Source organism: Anarrhichthys ocellatus, unplaced genomic scaffold, assembly GCF_004355925.1.
Source record: "Anarrhichthys ocellatus isolate YVR2014 unplaced genomic scaffold, GSC_Weel_1.0 scaffold2, whole genome shotgun sequence".
Classification (NCBI taxonomy): Eukaryota; Metazoa; Chordata; class Actinopteri; order Perciformes; family Anarhichadidae; genus Anarrhichthys; species Anarrhichthys ocellatus.
The window spans coordinates 6137978-6151355 of record NW_022280032.1 but is presented as its reverse complement, the minus strand read 5'-3'; the positions used below and the strand labels follow the sequence as shown (position 1 = coordinate 6151355).

The following is a 13378-nucleotide window of genomic DNA, read 5'->3' as shown; positions in this document are numbered from 1 at the left end:
GTTGTGGAGCTCGTTCCCGCTGCAATACAAAACAATAACAACAACTTTTTTTAATCTGTTGTGTTTGTTTTAGAGAAGAGGTTTAGACATGAGAAACCAGTTTGTGTCTTACAGTAAAATAAGTGAATTATAGATAAAATATAGGTTATTTGATATCCCACACAAGGATACAAAACAACTCAATAGATGTTTTTCACTGGCAGACATTGTGACGTGTCACAGTGGGGAAACAAATCGGTGTAAATGGTACATATTAAAAGAGAGTATTTACAAAAAATGGATAGAAATCAATGCAGAACCAGAGATATCATCTTTTTTATGCACCGCATTCTTCTTCCTTGTCAAAACCTGCCGCCCACATCACGCTATGCTATTAGTGGCTAATGTGTCACTTGAGGCAAGTTTTCAGATGTTGCTCAGCTCCCTGTGGAGCGACTAAAGACTGCATTCAACGTTATTTTCACGTATGCAGCAGTACTCCCCAATAACTGTAAACAGACTTTTATGTGTAAAAATGGTGGCGTTCCCCTTTTAATATTGGTGTTTAGGTGTGTCAGTTTCAGGGTCCCAGTATCGTACATGATCGTGCATTGGGCTGGCTGACATTGACACTTAAATGGAACATATAGCCATCATGAATGTTAGCTTCACCTGTTCTTGCCATGACGAGTCAAAATGTCTCGTCATGGAAAGATAAGTACAGTACATCAACGTTGGCTTTGCTCCATTCCAAGTAAGCCATGCCGGTGAGCAAGCACGCTTGCAGGACTCCGATACACCTAAATGGAATGCAGCCATCATAAATTATTGTTTTTACGAGACATGCTTTTCCTGCTATGATGGAGCCTCTGCAACACAACAACATCCATCACCTCTAAGTCAGCCCTCCTGTTGCTCACTTCTTCCACCTCTCACACCTCCTTGATGCATTACCTCTTCTTCTTCGACCTCTTGCCATCTCTCACCTCGTCTTACAGCCCCAGCCTTTTCTCTCTTGACAGCTTGACTCTTTCCATTTCATTCTCCTCTCATAAGGCCGGGACTCCAATTTCATCACCCCCGTCATTTTGTTTTAACTGCAGTCAGTTCGCAGTGCTTCCTTCTTAACTGACGTATTTCATTTCCCAGTCACTTCACAACTCACTTAGGCCCGGATATTATTGGCCACCCTGGCTTATTTCTTTGGGATGAACCATTAATGGCTATAATTGGAGGGCACAGAGAAGGGGGGTGAGTGCGCTGAGTGATCGTCTGAGCATAAATAGAAAGCCAAGAGTCCATGATGATACTTTCTGCAAATACAGAATCCTCACTTAGAGGGGAAATAGAAAATGGCTTTGAGGACCGTGGGTCTGACAATAGCAGCTGTTCTTTCTCAAGTTGCAATTGTTTCATTGAATATAGAGTTTCCTTTCTTAGAGTCTATGTTCCTGTGAGTCAGGATGGCCCATATTGGATTACTTGATGCAAACATACAACATCCTTCCAATATTTCTAAGACTGTAATAGAGTTAATTTGATGTAGTTTTAATTGGAATAGGTCTGAAATACAATATATCATCTTTATTTAGATACACAATTTAATGGCCCATACAAAATAATGTCATATTGAAATTCACATGACAACAACATAACTTGCTACCATCATGAGAATCTGGGTTCCCTAAAAACGGAGTCACCAGCCAGACAAAGTTGAGAAACACTAATATATGACGTCGGTAGATATAAACTTACCTCTAGTGTTATCTATACATGCAGATAGTTTTGGTTTGGTTCAATACTTTGAGAAACACACTTACTTGCTTGTAGTTAGATGGGAAGATTGAGATTTTATCACTTTAACCACAAGGTTGGCAGTTCAATCCCTGGCTCCTCCTGTCCGTATGTGGAAGTGCCCTTGAGCAAAAGACTGAACCCCCAAGTTGCTATAATCTATGGTGTCACATTTTTTAAAAGAGAATATTTCTTCAGAAGAAAGTAGTTCAGGTGAAAACTTTTCGGTTTCTGGAAAGACAAATTATTGTTTAGAAATCTATAAGATCAATCATTTAAAAAAGACCCAAAATACAACCACAACTATCTGCATGACAAGTTACCAGTAGAGCTTGGTGAGGAACGTTTTTTTTTTTTGTAATATAGGTGACCCGCCTAAACTTTATTTGCATTTGTGGACAGAACACTTTTTTTCAGTCACTACTGTGCAAGCAGGAGAACCTCAATATATTACTCCACCATTAGCATTTTCTCCTTTTGCGTGACTCGTGATAGTAAAGTAGGTGCTTCAGCACATGAACTGTAGTAGCTCTCAGCGCGGTTTTACACGAAGGCCCAGTGTATCTGGATCAGGGTCTAACCACTCACTTGCATTGACTTGAGGGTATAGAGGACAGAAAAAGCACAGCTCATCCTGCAGCCAGGTACAACTAATGCACTTCAACTAGCCTCCGAACAGATGGTTTGTGTGTCTGTGTGTGGGCGTGTAAGTGCGATAGAGTGATGATGTTTTGTGTGTGTGTGAATGTGCAATTGTATATACGTGTGATGGAACAGGTCGGTGTGTGTTTGTACTCGGGACAGATGAAGTGAATCTGTGGTAGAGAGGGAACGAGATCGGCGGAGAGGCGGGATGTGCCCGGCACAACATTTCAGTAAAGCAGTTATGTAATCGCAACCCAGGTAAGGCATAAGAGCTGTGCTACAGCACCAGGCCCGCTGTAAAATCCATCATCTATTATAGATCTATCACACAGGCCCACATGGCCCACCTACTGCACATCATGCTGTCTGTACCAAGGCCCTGCTGATCTTCTGCACTGTGATATGTAGGCCGGCAGTGTTAAACACGGTCCATGCAAAGGTTTGAGTGCCTGCAAAAAAAAAAAGTGTTCAATGTTCGACTGATTTTGGGGACGGTGTTTTTCTGATGCCATTTGACAAATATGCAAGCTGGAGTCATTTTCCCGCTCATTCTGTTTGCAGCTCTGCATAATAACTTCAAATCAATTCGTCCCAACTCTGGAGACAGACATTGCTTTTGAAAGCTGACACATCGTCTGCATCATCTATCATTTATAAATGGCCTAGAAAATATTTCATAGGGAATCGCACCACTTCCTCCCTCTAGCGGTTTTTAGTGTTTTCTTACCGTATTCGGCACAATATATGATTTACAACTTCAGAATCCCTCACAAATGTTAATCCAGTTGTCGCATAACAGTTTCTTTGCAATCCTTATGTTCAGTTGTGTTTTTTTCAGTCATGTTGCTATTTAGAGTAGGCAGAGGTGCTCAGTATTGTTCTCAGCAGAATAAATGATGATGAATAGTTTGTGACAGATTATGTGATTTAAGACTACATTTGAGGTTCAAGGAACAACCTATGCTGTTCCATTCAGCCACTCAAGGCTATGTGTGATCTCTAATGGAGTGGGCCGTAGCCAGTGACTTCTGGTCATCCAGAGGGAGACTAGCTGTCATTACACGTTTGCATTAAATCTTAGGTCACAGGGTTTGTGAGCTGTCTATTTCGGTTTGAATGGGGTTTGTTTGCGTTCATCCATGGATTCGGTTAAGACGCACTAGACTCCTTTGGACCGATCATAGTCAAAGACTTTGCTGTTCACTTTTAGTGGAAATCGGACTGCGTTTGGCTTCTCACAAAATGAAGACGAGTAAGTAACAGTTATTAGGCTTAATTTGACCGAGTAAAAGTGAGGCTGTAAGTCAAGTGAACAATTCACCTCTCACTCATCAAGACTCAAATACTACAACATAGAGCTGGATTTTGAAAACGTTTTTGAAAAAGTCGATTTAAATTGGCAGATGTCAATCTGCTCCATAGTCTATTGGAAATGACAGCAAAGGATGCTTGAACCTTAACTGACAACAGCCATGAGAACATCAAAATAAGAGCGCTACAGGTCAAATGATGTGCAGACGGAAGATATGGAAACTATTGACATTGAAAACATATCCAACATACCAATTTAAAGGAATAACTTGACATTTTGGCAAATGCACTCATTCGCTTTCTTTCAGAGATTCATATGAGCAGATTATTACCAGTTTAAAGACTGAAATACGAGGAAACAACTAGCTTGGCTCTGTCCAAAGGTACAGGTCACTACTTAAAACGTTATGTGTTGTATGTTTCATCCATACAAAAATCAAAGTCTAAAAAAAGAGTTGTCCATATCAAGTTTTATAATTTATCAGCTCATTTACACTACGCAGGAACAAGAACGACACGTGTCACTCGCTACCTCATCCGCACATCCTGCCCGATTGCTACTGCACATGTACAAACTTGCCAACTTGTACACACCTGTGGTTAAACTAATTACTAATTACTGCTGCAGCAGGACTGTGCTGCGTCCTGCTTGGCTAAATCACGGAGCTAACCGCTAACGTCAACGGTGGTTGCATTGAGTTACATTATGATGCGTTCATGCTCTATTCAGTCAAAAATGTGTACCGCGCGAAGGTAAATGTTAATGTTTCATGGTAATCTCGTACAATTTAGTTTTAATAAAACATAAGTAGTGTTATACATCATATTTCTAACTAGTGTCTCATACGTAACTGGTTGGTCTCTCTGCAGTGACGCAGCACCATGTAGCACCACAGCGCTAAAGCTTTGCATTGTGGGCCGACTCTCACAGTAAATGACTATCTCACTGCCCATCTCCATAATTGGAAAAGTAAAACTGCTTCTCATTTCTTTCTCCTGCCGCCTCAGTCCTTAGGTGAATGCATTATGCTAATACATCTCTCCAAGGCTGTGCGGCTTCTAAAAGGTAAATTGAAGGGTAATTCTGAGTCATGTGGAGCGCCATCCTAACCGGATTAGACCCTCCTCTGCATCTTATTACAGACACATTCAATCAAACGCTGACCGCTCATCTCTACGTGGAGGAGTCATTTAAGGCTCCAGAATAGCGTGAACAGCACAAGAAAATGTGACGGTAATGTGAGGAAACCTGCTGCCGTTGTACACGGAGCCGTTAACACCGCGGGATGCTCTGCTGAGCTCTGTGTGTTTAAAGAGTGTGAGATCTGTCATTGGTTGCTCTGTTTTTGGAGGGCCTCTCGTCCCTGATCTTGATGAGTGTAGCCTGCAGGATGCCATCTGGGTTCTGTCATATGTTATTACTGTGCCACACAAAGGCTGACATGGCTTATGTACAGCACTGTGTTGCTGCGGGTGAAGAGTGTGTGTGTGTATGTGTGAGTGAGAGAGAGAGAAAGTGTAAGAGTGGGGGCTTTGTATGTGTTTGTTGCTGTTGAGAGTGAATTAATGTCAGTCTATTCATAATACTGTCGAAACAATTAGTCTTTTAATTTGTCATCGGGAAATTATTCAACAAGGATTATGATAATGACAAACACTTGCTAGTTACAGCATCTCCGTTTCTGTTTTATACTGATAAATATGTTCTAGTTTAAGAGAAAACACATTTTATGGACGTCACCTTGGGCTTCAGGAAACTGTGAGGTACATTGTTAGCTTTTATCTGCCACCTCTGTCATTACATCTGTTACGACCGGCTCGGGAGTCGCAACATAGGGACACAACACCAAGTTAGGTTAAAAACAACCACAGCTGCCAGTTTATTTACAGGACACAAGTAAACTGTAGTGTGCAAATCCCACTGCAGACCAGGGTCTGGTGCCAGGCAGACCTCCAGCAAGGAGGCGCTTATATAGGTAAACCACATCCTCATCCAGGTGCCCTCAATCACTCGTTAGGGAGCTGCACCTAGGTGTCAAAAGACACAGAATACACACACCCAAGCACAAACATTCACAGCAGGACATAGAACCATACGTAACACTCCCTTCCTTAAGATGACAGCCATAAGGGTGTCATCCAAAACCATGCTGTTTTAACAGAAGAAACCCTCTTACGCATGAGGATACCAACCTCCCAGTAAAAGTGGCATGAGTAGTACCACTCTCATCCTTAGGCAACACTGCTGCCATACACTTGGCCAAAGGAGGGTCAGCCTTCTGGGCTGCTATCAGCTGTTCCTTGCCAACCTTCAACTGTGTGTCAGGCCCAGTGACAGGACAGGTCAATTTCACTTCAGTAGACTCATTTCCAACAGCATTAGTGGACAGCTTATCTAGAGGCAACTCAGAAGTTACAGAAGGATCAGAATCAGCCTCAAGACTGTCAACAGGTGGAGCCACTTCAGATAAATTCACTACATCTTCATACTTTCTTGACTGGGCACGAGTTACAATGCAAGCAGGAAGGACTTCAGGCAACCGAGATGACAGATCAGCACTCTGGTAATTGTCAACTATGGAGCCTGTTGGTCTATCCACTACAATGGGAGTAGGAAACACCTTCCCTCCAGCCAAATCATTACCCAAAATCAGGTCTACTCTCCCTAAAGGAAGCTGGGGACGAATCGCCACCACGACAGGGCCTGTAACCAACCCAGATTGCAAATACACAACATGCAATGGGGATTTAAGCCACCTCATCCCACATCCTTGGACTGAAGCACTGCTACCAGTGGAGGTCTTCTCAGAGAGAGGCAAAACTCCTGCCAAAAACAAGGACTGAGAGGCTCCTGTATCCCTAAGAATGCGAATTGGGATGAGCTTCTCATGAAAATTGCTATTGAACCCTCCATACGGAATGGTGCAAAGGAGTCATGCTCAGTGCGTTTTTTATTGGTCTGACAAGGACCAACTACACAGGGCAACTGCCGTGGTACTGAAACTATTAGCCCTACAGGCTTAGTACCTTCTGACTTTTTATTGAGAGCATGACAGTTTGCTATGAAATGACCAGGCTTTTTGCAACTAAAGCAAGTCCTAATGGGAACTGAAGGAGACCCATTGCTTCCAGGTCTTAAACAAAAGGTGTGAGGAGAGGCTAAGCTCTTAGTCTCGCCGGTTTTGCCACTAAAGACTGTTTTATGAGCCAAGACATATTCATCGGCAAGCACAGCAGCCTCCTCCACTTTAGTCACTCTTTGCTCACTCAGATAGGTGGCCACCACTTCAGGGACACAATTTCTAAATTCTTCCAGAATAATCAACTGCTGAAGTTCCTCCTTGGTCACAACCTTTTGTGATGTGAACCACCTAGTGAAAAGGATTTCCTTTTCTCTAGCAAACTCCACAAATGTCTGCTTCTCCACCTTACGATACCCTCTAAACCTCTGTCTGTAGGCCTCAGGGACCAACTCATAGGCACGCAAGATGGCTGCCTTAACGATGTCATAATCTGAGCTCTGGGTCAGAGTTAAAGATGAATAAGCCTCCTGAGCTCTACCTGTCAGTACACACTGCAACAGTAGTGTCCAGAATTCTTTAGGCCATGCTAAGGTGGTAGCAACACGCTCAAAGTGGGAAAAGTACTTTTCTACCTCCTTCTCACCAAAATGAGGAACTAAAGCTATGTTCTTAGCTACATCAAAACGAGGACTAGATGTATAAGAATTAGCCTGCTCAGTTTCAGCTCTTGACCTCAACTCCAGCTCCTTCATTTTCTCATGTACTTGTCTCAACCTCTCCATCTCAAACCTCTTCTCTTTCCTTAGCCTCCATTTCTAGCTCTTTTATTCTGAATTGCAATTCCAATTCTCGCAAACTTAGAGATAGCATCTTGAGACTTCAAGATTACTTGTTCTGTCTTCCCAACAGTTAAACCTGCAGGCACATGTAAGCCCTGCTCCTCATCAAGCTGACTAGATTCACGGGGCAATACTCCCTGTTCAATGAGTGCAGTGACTACCTTAGCTCTAAGCTGACCTTTCTTAAGGGAGGTTTGAGCAATTTCAAGATGGTACTGCTCTGCAATAGACATGAGCTGGGCTGTGGTACATTGAGCCAGCTGCTCTATTGTAGGACCTTCACTGATCTCTTGAAAATCAGACTTCATTGTGAGATCACAAAAACAACTTTATGTGAAACAAATCTCTACAAGGTAGCACACCCAAAAATGGGCTCTCCGTAAGTAAGCCAAACCCCCAACACAAAGTAACACTACCACACAGAAATAGTGCTACCAAACAGCACAGCTTACCTACACAAATTCAGAGTGTAATTGAAATGCACCAATCACTAGGCTGTCTATACAAGAGCAGCTACTTAACTATTTCAGGCCACACAGTATAGAAATAGTGTTAATACTCTTACCCCTACGATACCCTGAAATTCTAAACACTACTTTTCTACCTCCACTGAGAAGAAAGTAGGTTCCACAAAATGTAGTCCCTGCAAGAAGCATGCGACTACCTGAACACGAAGCTCACACAGATAATAGAAAAGCATGAGCACTGGCTTACTAAGCCAGCCAGACAAATCAGGGTTCAAAGAACAAAACTACAGCCTAGCATTTAACCAAAACTAGTGTGCACAACACTATCTCCACTCTTACTACTCGCACAGCATGTGTGAAGAACAAAGGCCAGCAAATGCCACCACATACTATCCTGAGGAATGAACATTTCAAACTGACCTATTCTTGAACTCACCTGGTTTCCTCTCTACCTAAGAAACTGTAGTTCTATCTGGCTAAACCTCAAATAGTCTTCGTCGGCTTTCCCGGGCACGCCAGGGGCCACTGCACCAAAAACAATAAAGTGGTGCTGGACTCTCCAACACCCGCAGGCTTTCTTAACCAGGCAAGCTCAAAAAGAGAAAAACTAAAAACTCTACCTTAAGTGGTGACATCAGCCTGAACCTAGTAAGTCTAGGAGTAAAAAATTACCTAAGGCTAACTGAGCTTCGGACGAGCCCCCATTATGTTACGACCGGCTCGGGAGTCGCAACATATAGGAGGGACACAACACTTAGTTAGGTTAAAAACAACCACAGCTGCCAGTTTATTTACAGGACACAAGTAAACTGTAGTGTGCAAATCCCTCTGGTGCCAGGCAGATGAGAGAGGACGAGGGTGGAGCAAGGAGGCGCTTATATAGGTAAACCACATCCTCATCCAGGTGCCCTCAATCACTCGTTAGGGAGCTGCACCTAGAAGTCAAAAGACACAGAATACACACACATGCACACACACACACCCAAGCACAAACATTCACAGCAGGACATAGAACCATACGTAACACATCATCAATACATGTTGAAGATCTGTAATCTACCATTACATTTATAGTAACTCATAAATATTTAACAATATTGAATATCATTTCAGAAATACATCATACTGAGTTTAAACAACATTTATAACATTTTAATCCGATTTTTTAATGAGTTCACACAAACATAACACACATTTCCAGACATGAATCATATTTTACATTTTGTAATCTAAGGTGAACTACAATTATCATTATCATTTATTCTGCTGAGGTTTGTAATTTTCCTTTCATAAATGTCTTTAATGATCATTAATTTATCAATAGTTTCGGATACGTTTTCTGTTGATTGACATGGCTCATTTTTTATGCACCAAATTGAGGTATATTCTTGATTCTGCATCTGAACAGTGCATCACCAAGGAATCCACAAATAGCAACGTGACCCGGCCTGATATATACAGCTGATCTGCAGCTATATTTATCAGCCTCATGACTATTAATAGTGACGGTGCACTGCAGTGCCCCTGCAGCTTGAATTTATACTTCTGTCTCACTGTGTGAGGCTGCTGTCTCCTGGATGTTGACGTCTTTGAAGATGTCAGTACAGCGTGTGGTTGTATTTTTGTCTGGAAATCCAAAACTATACAGTAGACATTCCTACCAGGCGACATTTGTTGTCTAATGCTATTTGCACAAACAGTAGCATTGTGAAAATTAAGTTCTTAAACGACGATAATATGTCAGTATTGTGTTTACAGCACTGTCCCCAAGGGGCCAAAATCTGAATTAATGTTGAAGTGCAGTTTAGTTATTATCTTGTGTAGTTCAACACAAATCACCACAATGAGATTAAATTAAAAAAAAAAAAAAAACATTTACATTTTTCCCCCCCAAATAATATATTGTAATATTTCATAAACCGTCAAGATTCTTTATTCACTGTCACAAAGACATTATCAATATGCTGTACTTGTGGCGTGAACTTGATTTCCATGTGCTGGCAGTAACGGATAAAACACAAAGGTGTTTGCATAGCAAACGGAGGCAGTGACTCAGAGCAATAATGACGAGAGCTACCAAACAAAAGAATCCAGCCAAAAGGAAATTGCTTATTTACCTGAAATGTATGACTCCTTCGGTCTGCAGCCAAAGCCATAAATAAGCAAATGAACTGATCTAACCGGCCTCTTTACAGGAACAGCTTCTCTGGTACAGTGGCCCAGTAGCCGGCTCTCTGTGTCTCCACTCTACTCGCTGCAGTCTCCCTGCGGAGGGAGTTCTGTTGTCATTTCCCAGCTCAGATTTATTATCCTGACACTTAGTTACAGAGGAGTTCAGCTCTGGGGTCGCTAGTGGCCGTAGTCATGGCTGTTCCCCAACCCCCCTGTGATGCCGCGGCCCAGTGAAAGTGTGATGAATGGGGATGCTATAGTGTGTGTGTGTGTGTGTGTGTGTACATGCTAAGATCCAGGCAGTGCTGAGGCTCTCTGCACTCCGGGTTTGTGTTTGAGTGAGGATGTTCATTAGGATCCCTAAGGAGGGCAGGATTGTTGTTCTGATGCTTCAAATCAAAACAGGGCACAGAAGAGACGCGTACCGAAACCTAAAATAGATGAAAGCACACACTGGTAAAACCTTGACGATAATACAAAGAGCGGTGATTGAGATCCAAAGACCGCAACATCTTTAGTTCAGGAATCAATATGGATATGAAGCTATCACTTACTGTTTGTCCAAACAATCAGAGGATCGGCGGTTCGATCCCAGGCTCTCTTAGTCGCATGTCGATGTGTCCTTGAACACTAAACCCCAAAAATTGCTCCCGTAGCTGTGCCTACGATGTGATGGAACCTGAATTGTAAGTCGCTTTGGATAAAAGTGTCTGCTCAATGACTTGTAGTCAAGAGAATAACTGTTAGCTGCAACGGTACTTTTGTTAATGTCTTTTGACAATATCTATCAATCAGACCACGGATGATGATTTAGGAGGTAAAGCACATATGAGGATGAGAACACGTCATCAAGTCCAATACATTTGAAATATTTTTCTAATGCAAAACCTGCCATGATGAGGTTCAACCCAGATTTTATCTGATTATTTATCAGCCAGAGTAGTTTCTTTTCTCTATGCCATGACATTTGTATGATTAACGTCTGCCACTGGCACGTGTGTAACTAGCCGAAATCGTCATGCGTGGGGTCCACTCAGTCACTCAATTACCCCAACCCTCCTGCTGGCTCTGCAGCACAGCCTCCTGTATCGGTCTCCTTTCAAGGCCAGCAGCTTCCTCTGGAACTGCTCACTAGCCACAATATAGAGCACCGGGTCCAGGCAGCTGCTCACACTGCACATGGCCTCAAAGAACTCATAGGAGGCGTAGAGGACGTTGGTGTTGGATGGTGTGACTTGGTTATTGATCCTCATGAACACCAGGGTGACGATCATGACGTGGTACGGCACGAAGGAAACCGCAAAAACGAGTATGGCAGCGGTGATGAGCCTCAGAGGCTTCCCTGCTGCCCGCGGGGCTCCTCTGTGCCTCGTACCCCTTGGGAGGCGCCTCAAAACCCGAACCGTCTTTACGTAAAAAGCCAGCATGACGCTGAACGGCAGCAGGAAGCCTACTATTGTCCGGATGATGGTGATCGTCTTGACGTAGATAAAAGGGCCCTGGATGTGGTCCATACAAACGGCGATGTATTGTGGTCGCTGAACAGCAAAAGTCAGAAATAGGTCCGGTATGGAGCATAGGACCACGGCGACCCATGCGCAGACCGAGCACAGCTTGGCTTTGCCCACGTCCCACCAGCGGAGAGAGCTGATCGGGTGCACCGTCCCGACATAGCGATCGAAACTGATCAGCGTGAGGAAGAGGATGCTGCCGTATATGTTGATGTTGAAGGAGATCTTCTTGAACTGGCAGAAGGTCTGTACGTCTTTGAGGTAGGGCCTCCGGACGGTGAAGTAGAGGCTGAAGGGGAGGGTGAGAATCCAGGCCGAGTCGCACAGGGCCAGGTTCAGCAGGAAAAGATCGCTGCTGCTCGAGGTCTTCCTGAAGCAGGAGTAGTTGACAATAGCCGCTACGTTTCCCAGGATGCCCACGGGAAGGGCAAAAGAGAAGAGAAGCAGCAGGATGTAGCAATACCACTGGGCGTTCTCAAACTGGCCGCAGAATACTGTTGACTGGTTCAGGAACTCCAGAAGCACCTCTGGGATCCAAGGACAGGAGGCAGAATTGTTACTGTATTATTATTGTTCATATCTTACCATGTTTTGAGAAGTAAAAGAGGAGGCCAGCATTTTAGTAGTTTGCTGTGCAGCCCAGAGGTGCAATTATTATTTGTTTTTGTCAAACCTTCACAACCTTTACCTGACATTAATAAAGTGTTTATTTCTCATAACCACAATATTTTAACCCTAATGCATAAATAAAGTTCTCTTACCAAATGAAGGCCGATATGCTAATTCCTGTAAAAGCAAGCTGTTTAAAACATAATGCTATTACACCACCTAACTTCTTTTAGGTTCTATAAAACACAGTGGTCATTCTGTTCTATATGGCATACTCACTTTAGTTGGTTTTGTTTTTTTCCCAGATTTTAATAACCTCCACAATAATGTATGTCTCCCTCTGTTTTATTGACTCTGCCAGTAAGCCCTGTTCTCAGACTGTACTTTAAGTCAGATGTGTCACCCACTCTCTCCAAGGGCCCTTTCTTATTTACGGTAACTGTCTCCATAGTCTCAGAGCGTCACCAGCGTGTCCAGGAAGCTGTCTGCTGCCAACAATGAAACCTGGGGCCTGTTGATCTATTGCCAATATGTCAGATAGTAAATCCATTTTTCAAATCAGCAGATGTCAACAATTTACTTTTTGCACATTTCCACCAAGATCATGACAGAAAAGGCACATTTTTAATATGCTATTAATTATCATACAGCTACACAGCAAGTAATCATTTTAGGAAGTATAAGGGTAATGTAGACAGTATTTACATTTAAACAACAGCTGTGTCAGGAAATTTAACTAAAAATGACAATTAGAAAAATAATCAAGTTTTTTTTAGTTAGTTATTGTATCATACATTATTTGGAAAGTTGAAAAGATCTTTTTTTATCTAGAATGTTGTTAGTGAATGGTTACCTCCTTTAGCCGTCTCAGACTTGTTGCTGTTGAGGAGCGGTATCATGATGAATGGAGACGGTGATCACATCTCGGGTCGCCTTCACTCCTCCACCTGCTGTGTGCTTCTCATCTGTCACGAGCTGTTGCTGCACTCCCCTGTGTGTGTGTGTGTGTGTGTGTGTGTGTGTGTGTG

General features: G+C 42.9%; 1 protein-coding gene across 3 annotated transcripts in view; it reads left to right on the top strand.

Annotated features, from left to right (window-relative positions):
- Window positions 1–13378, top strand: part of tmem117 (transmembrane protein 117) — a 42734-nt gene that overhangs the window by 3038 nt on the left and 26318 nt on the right. The gene's annotated exons all lie outside the window — the stretch shown is intronic.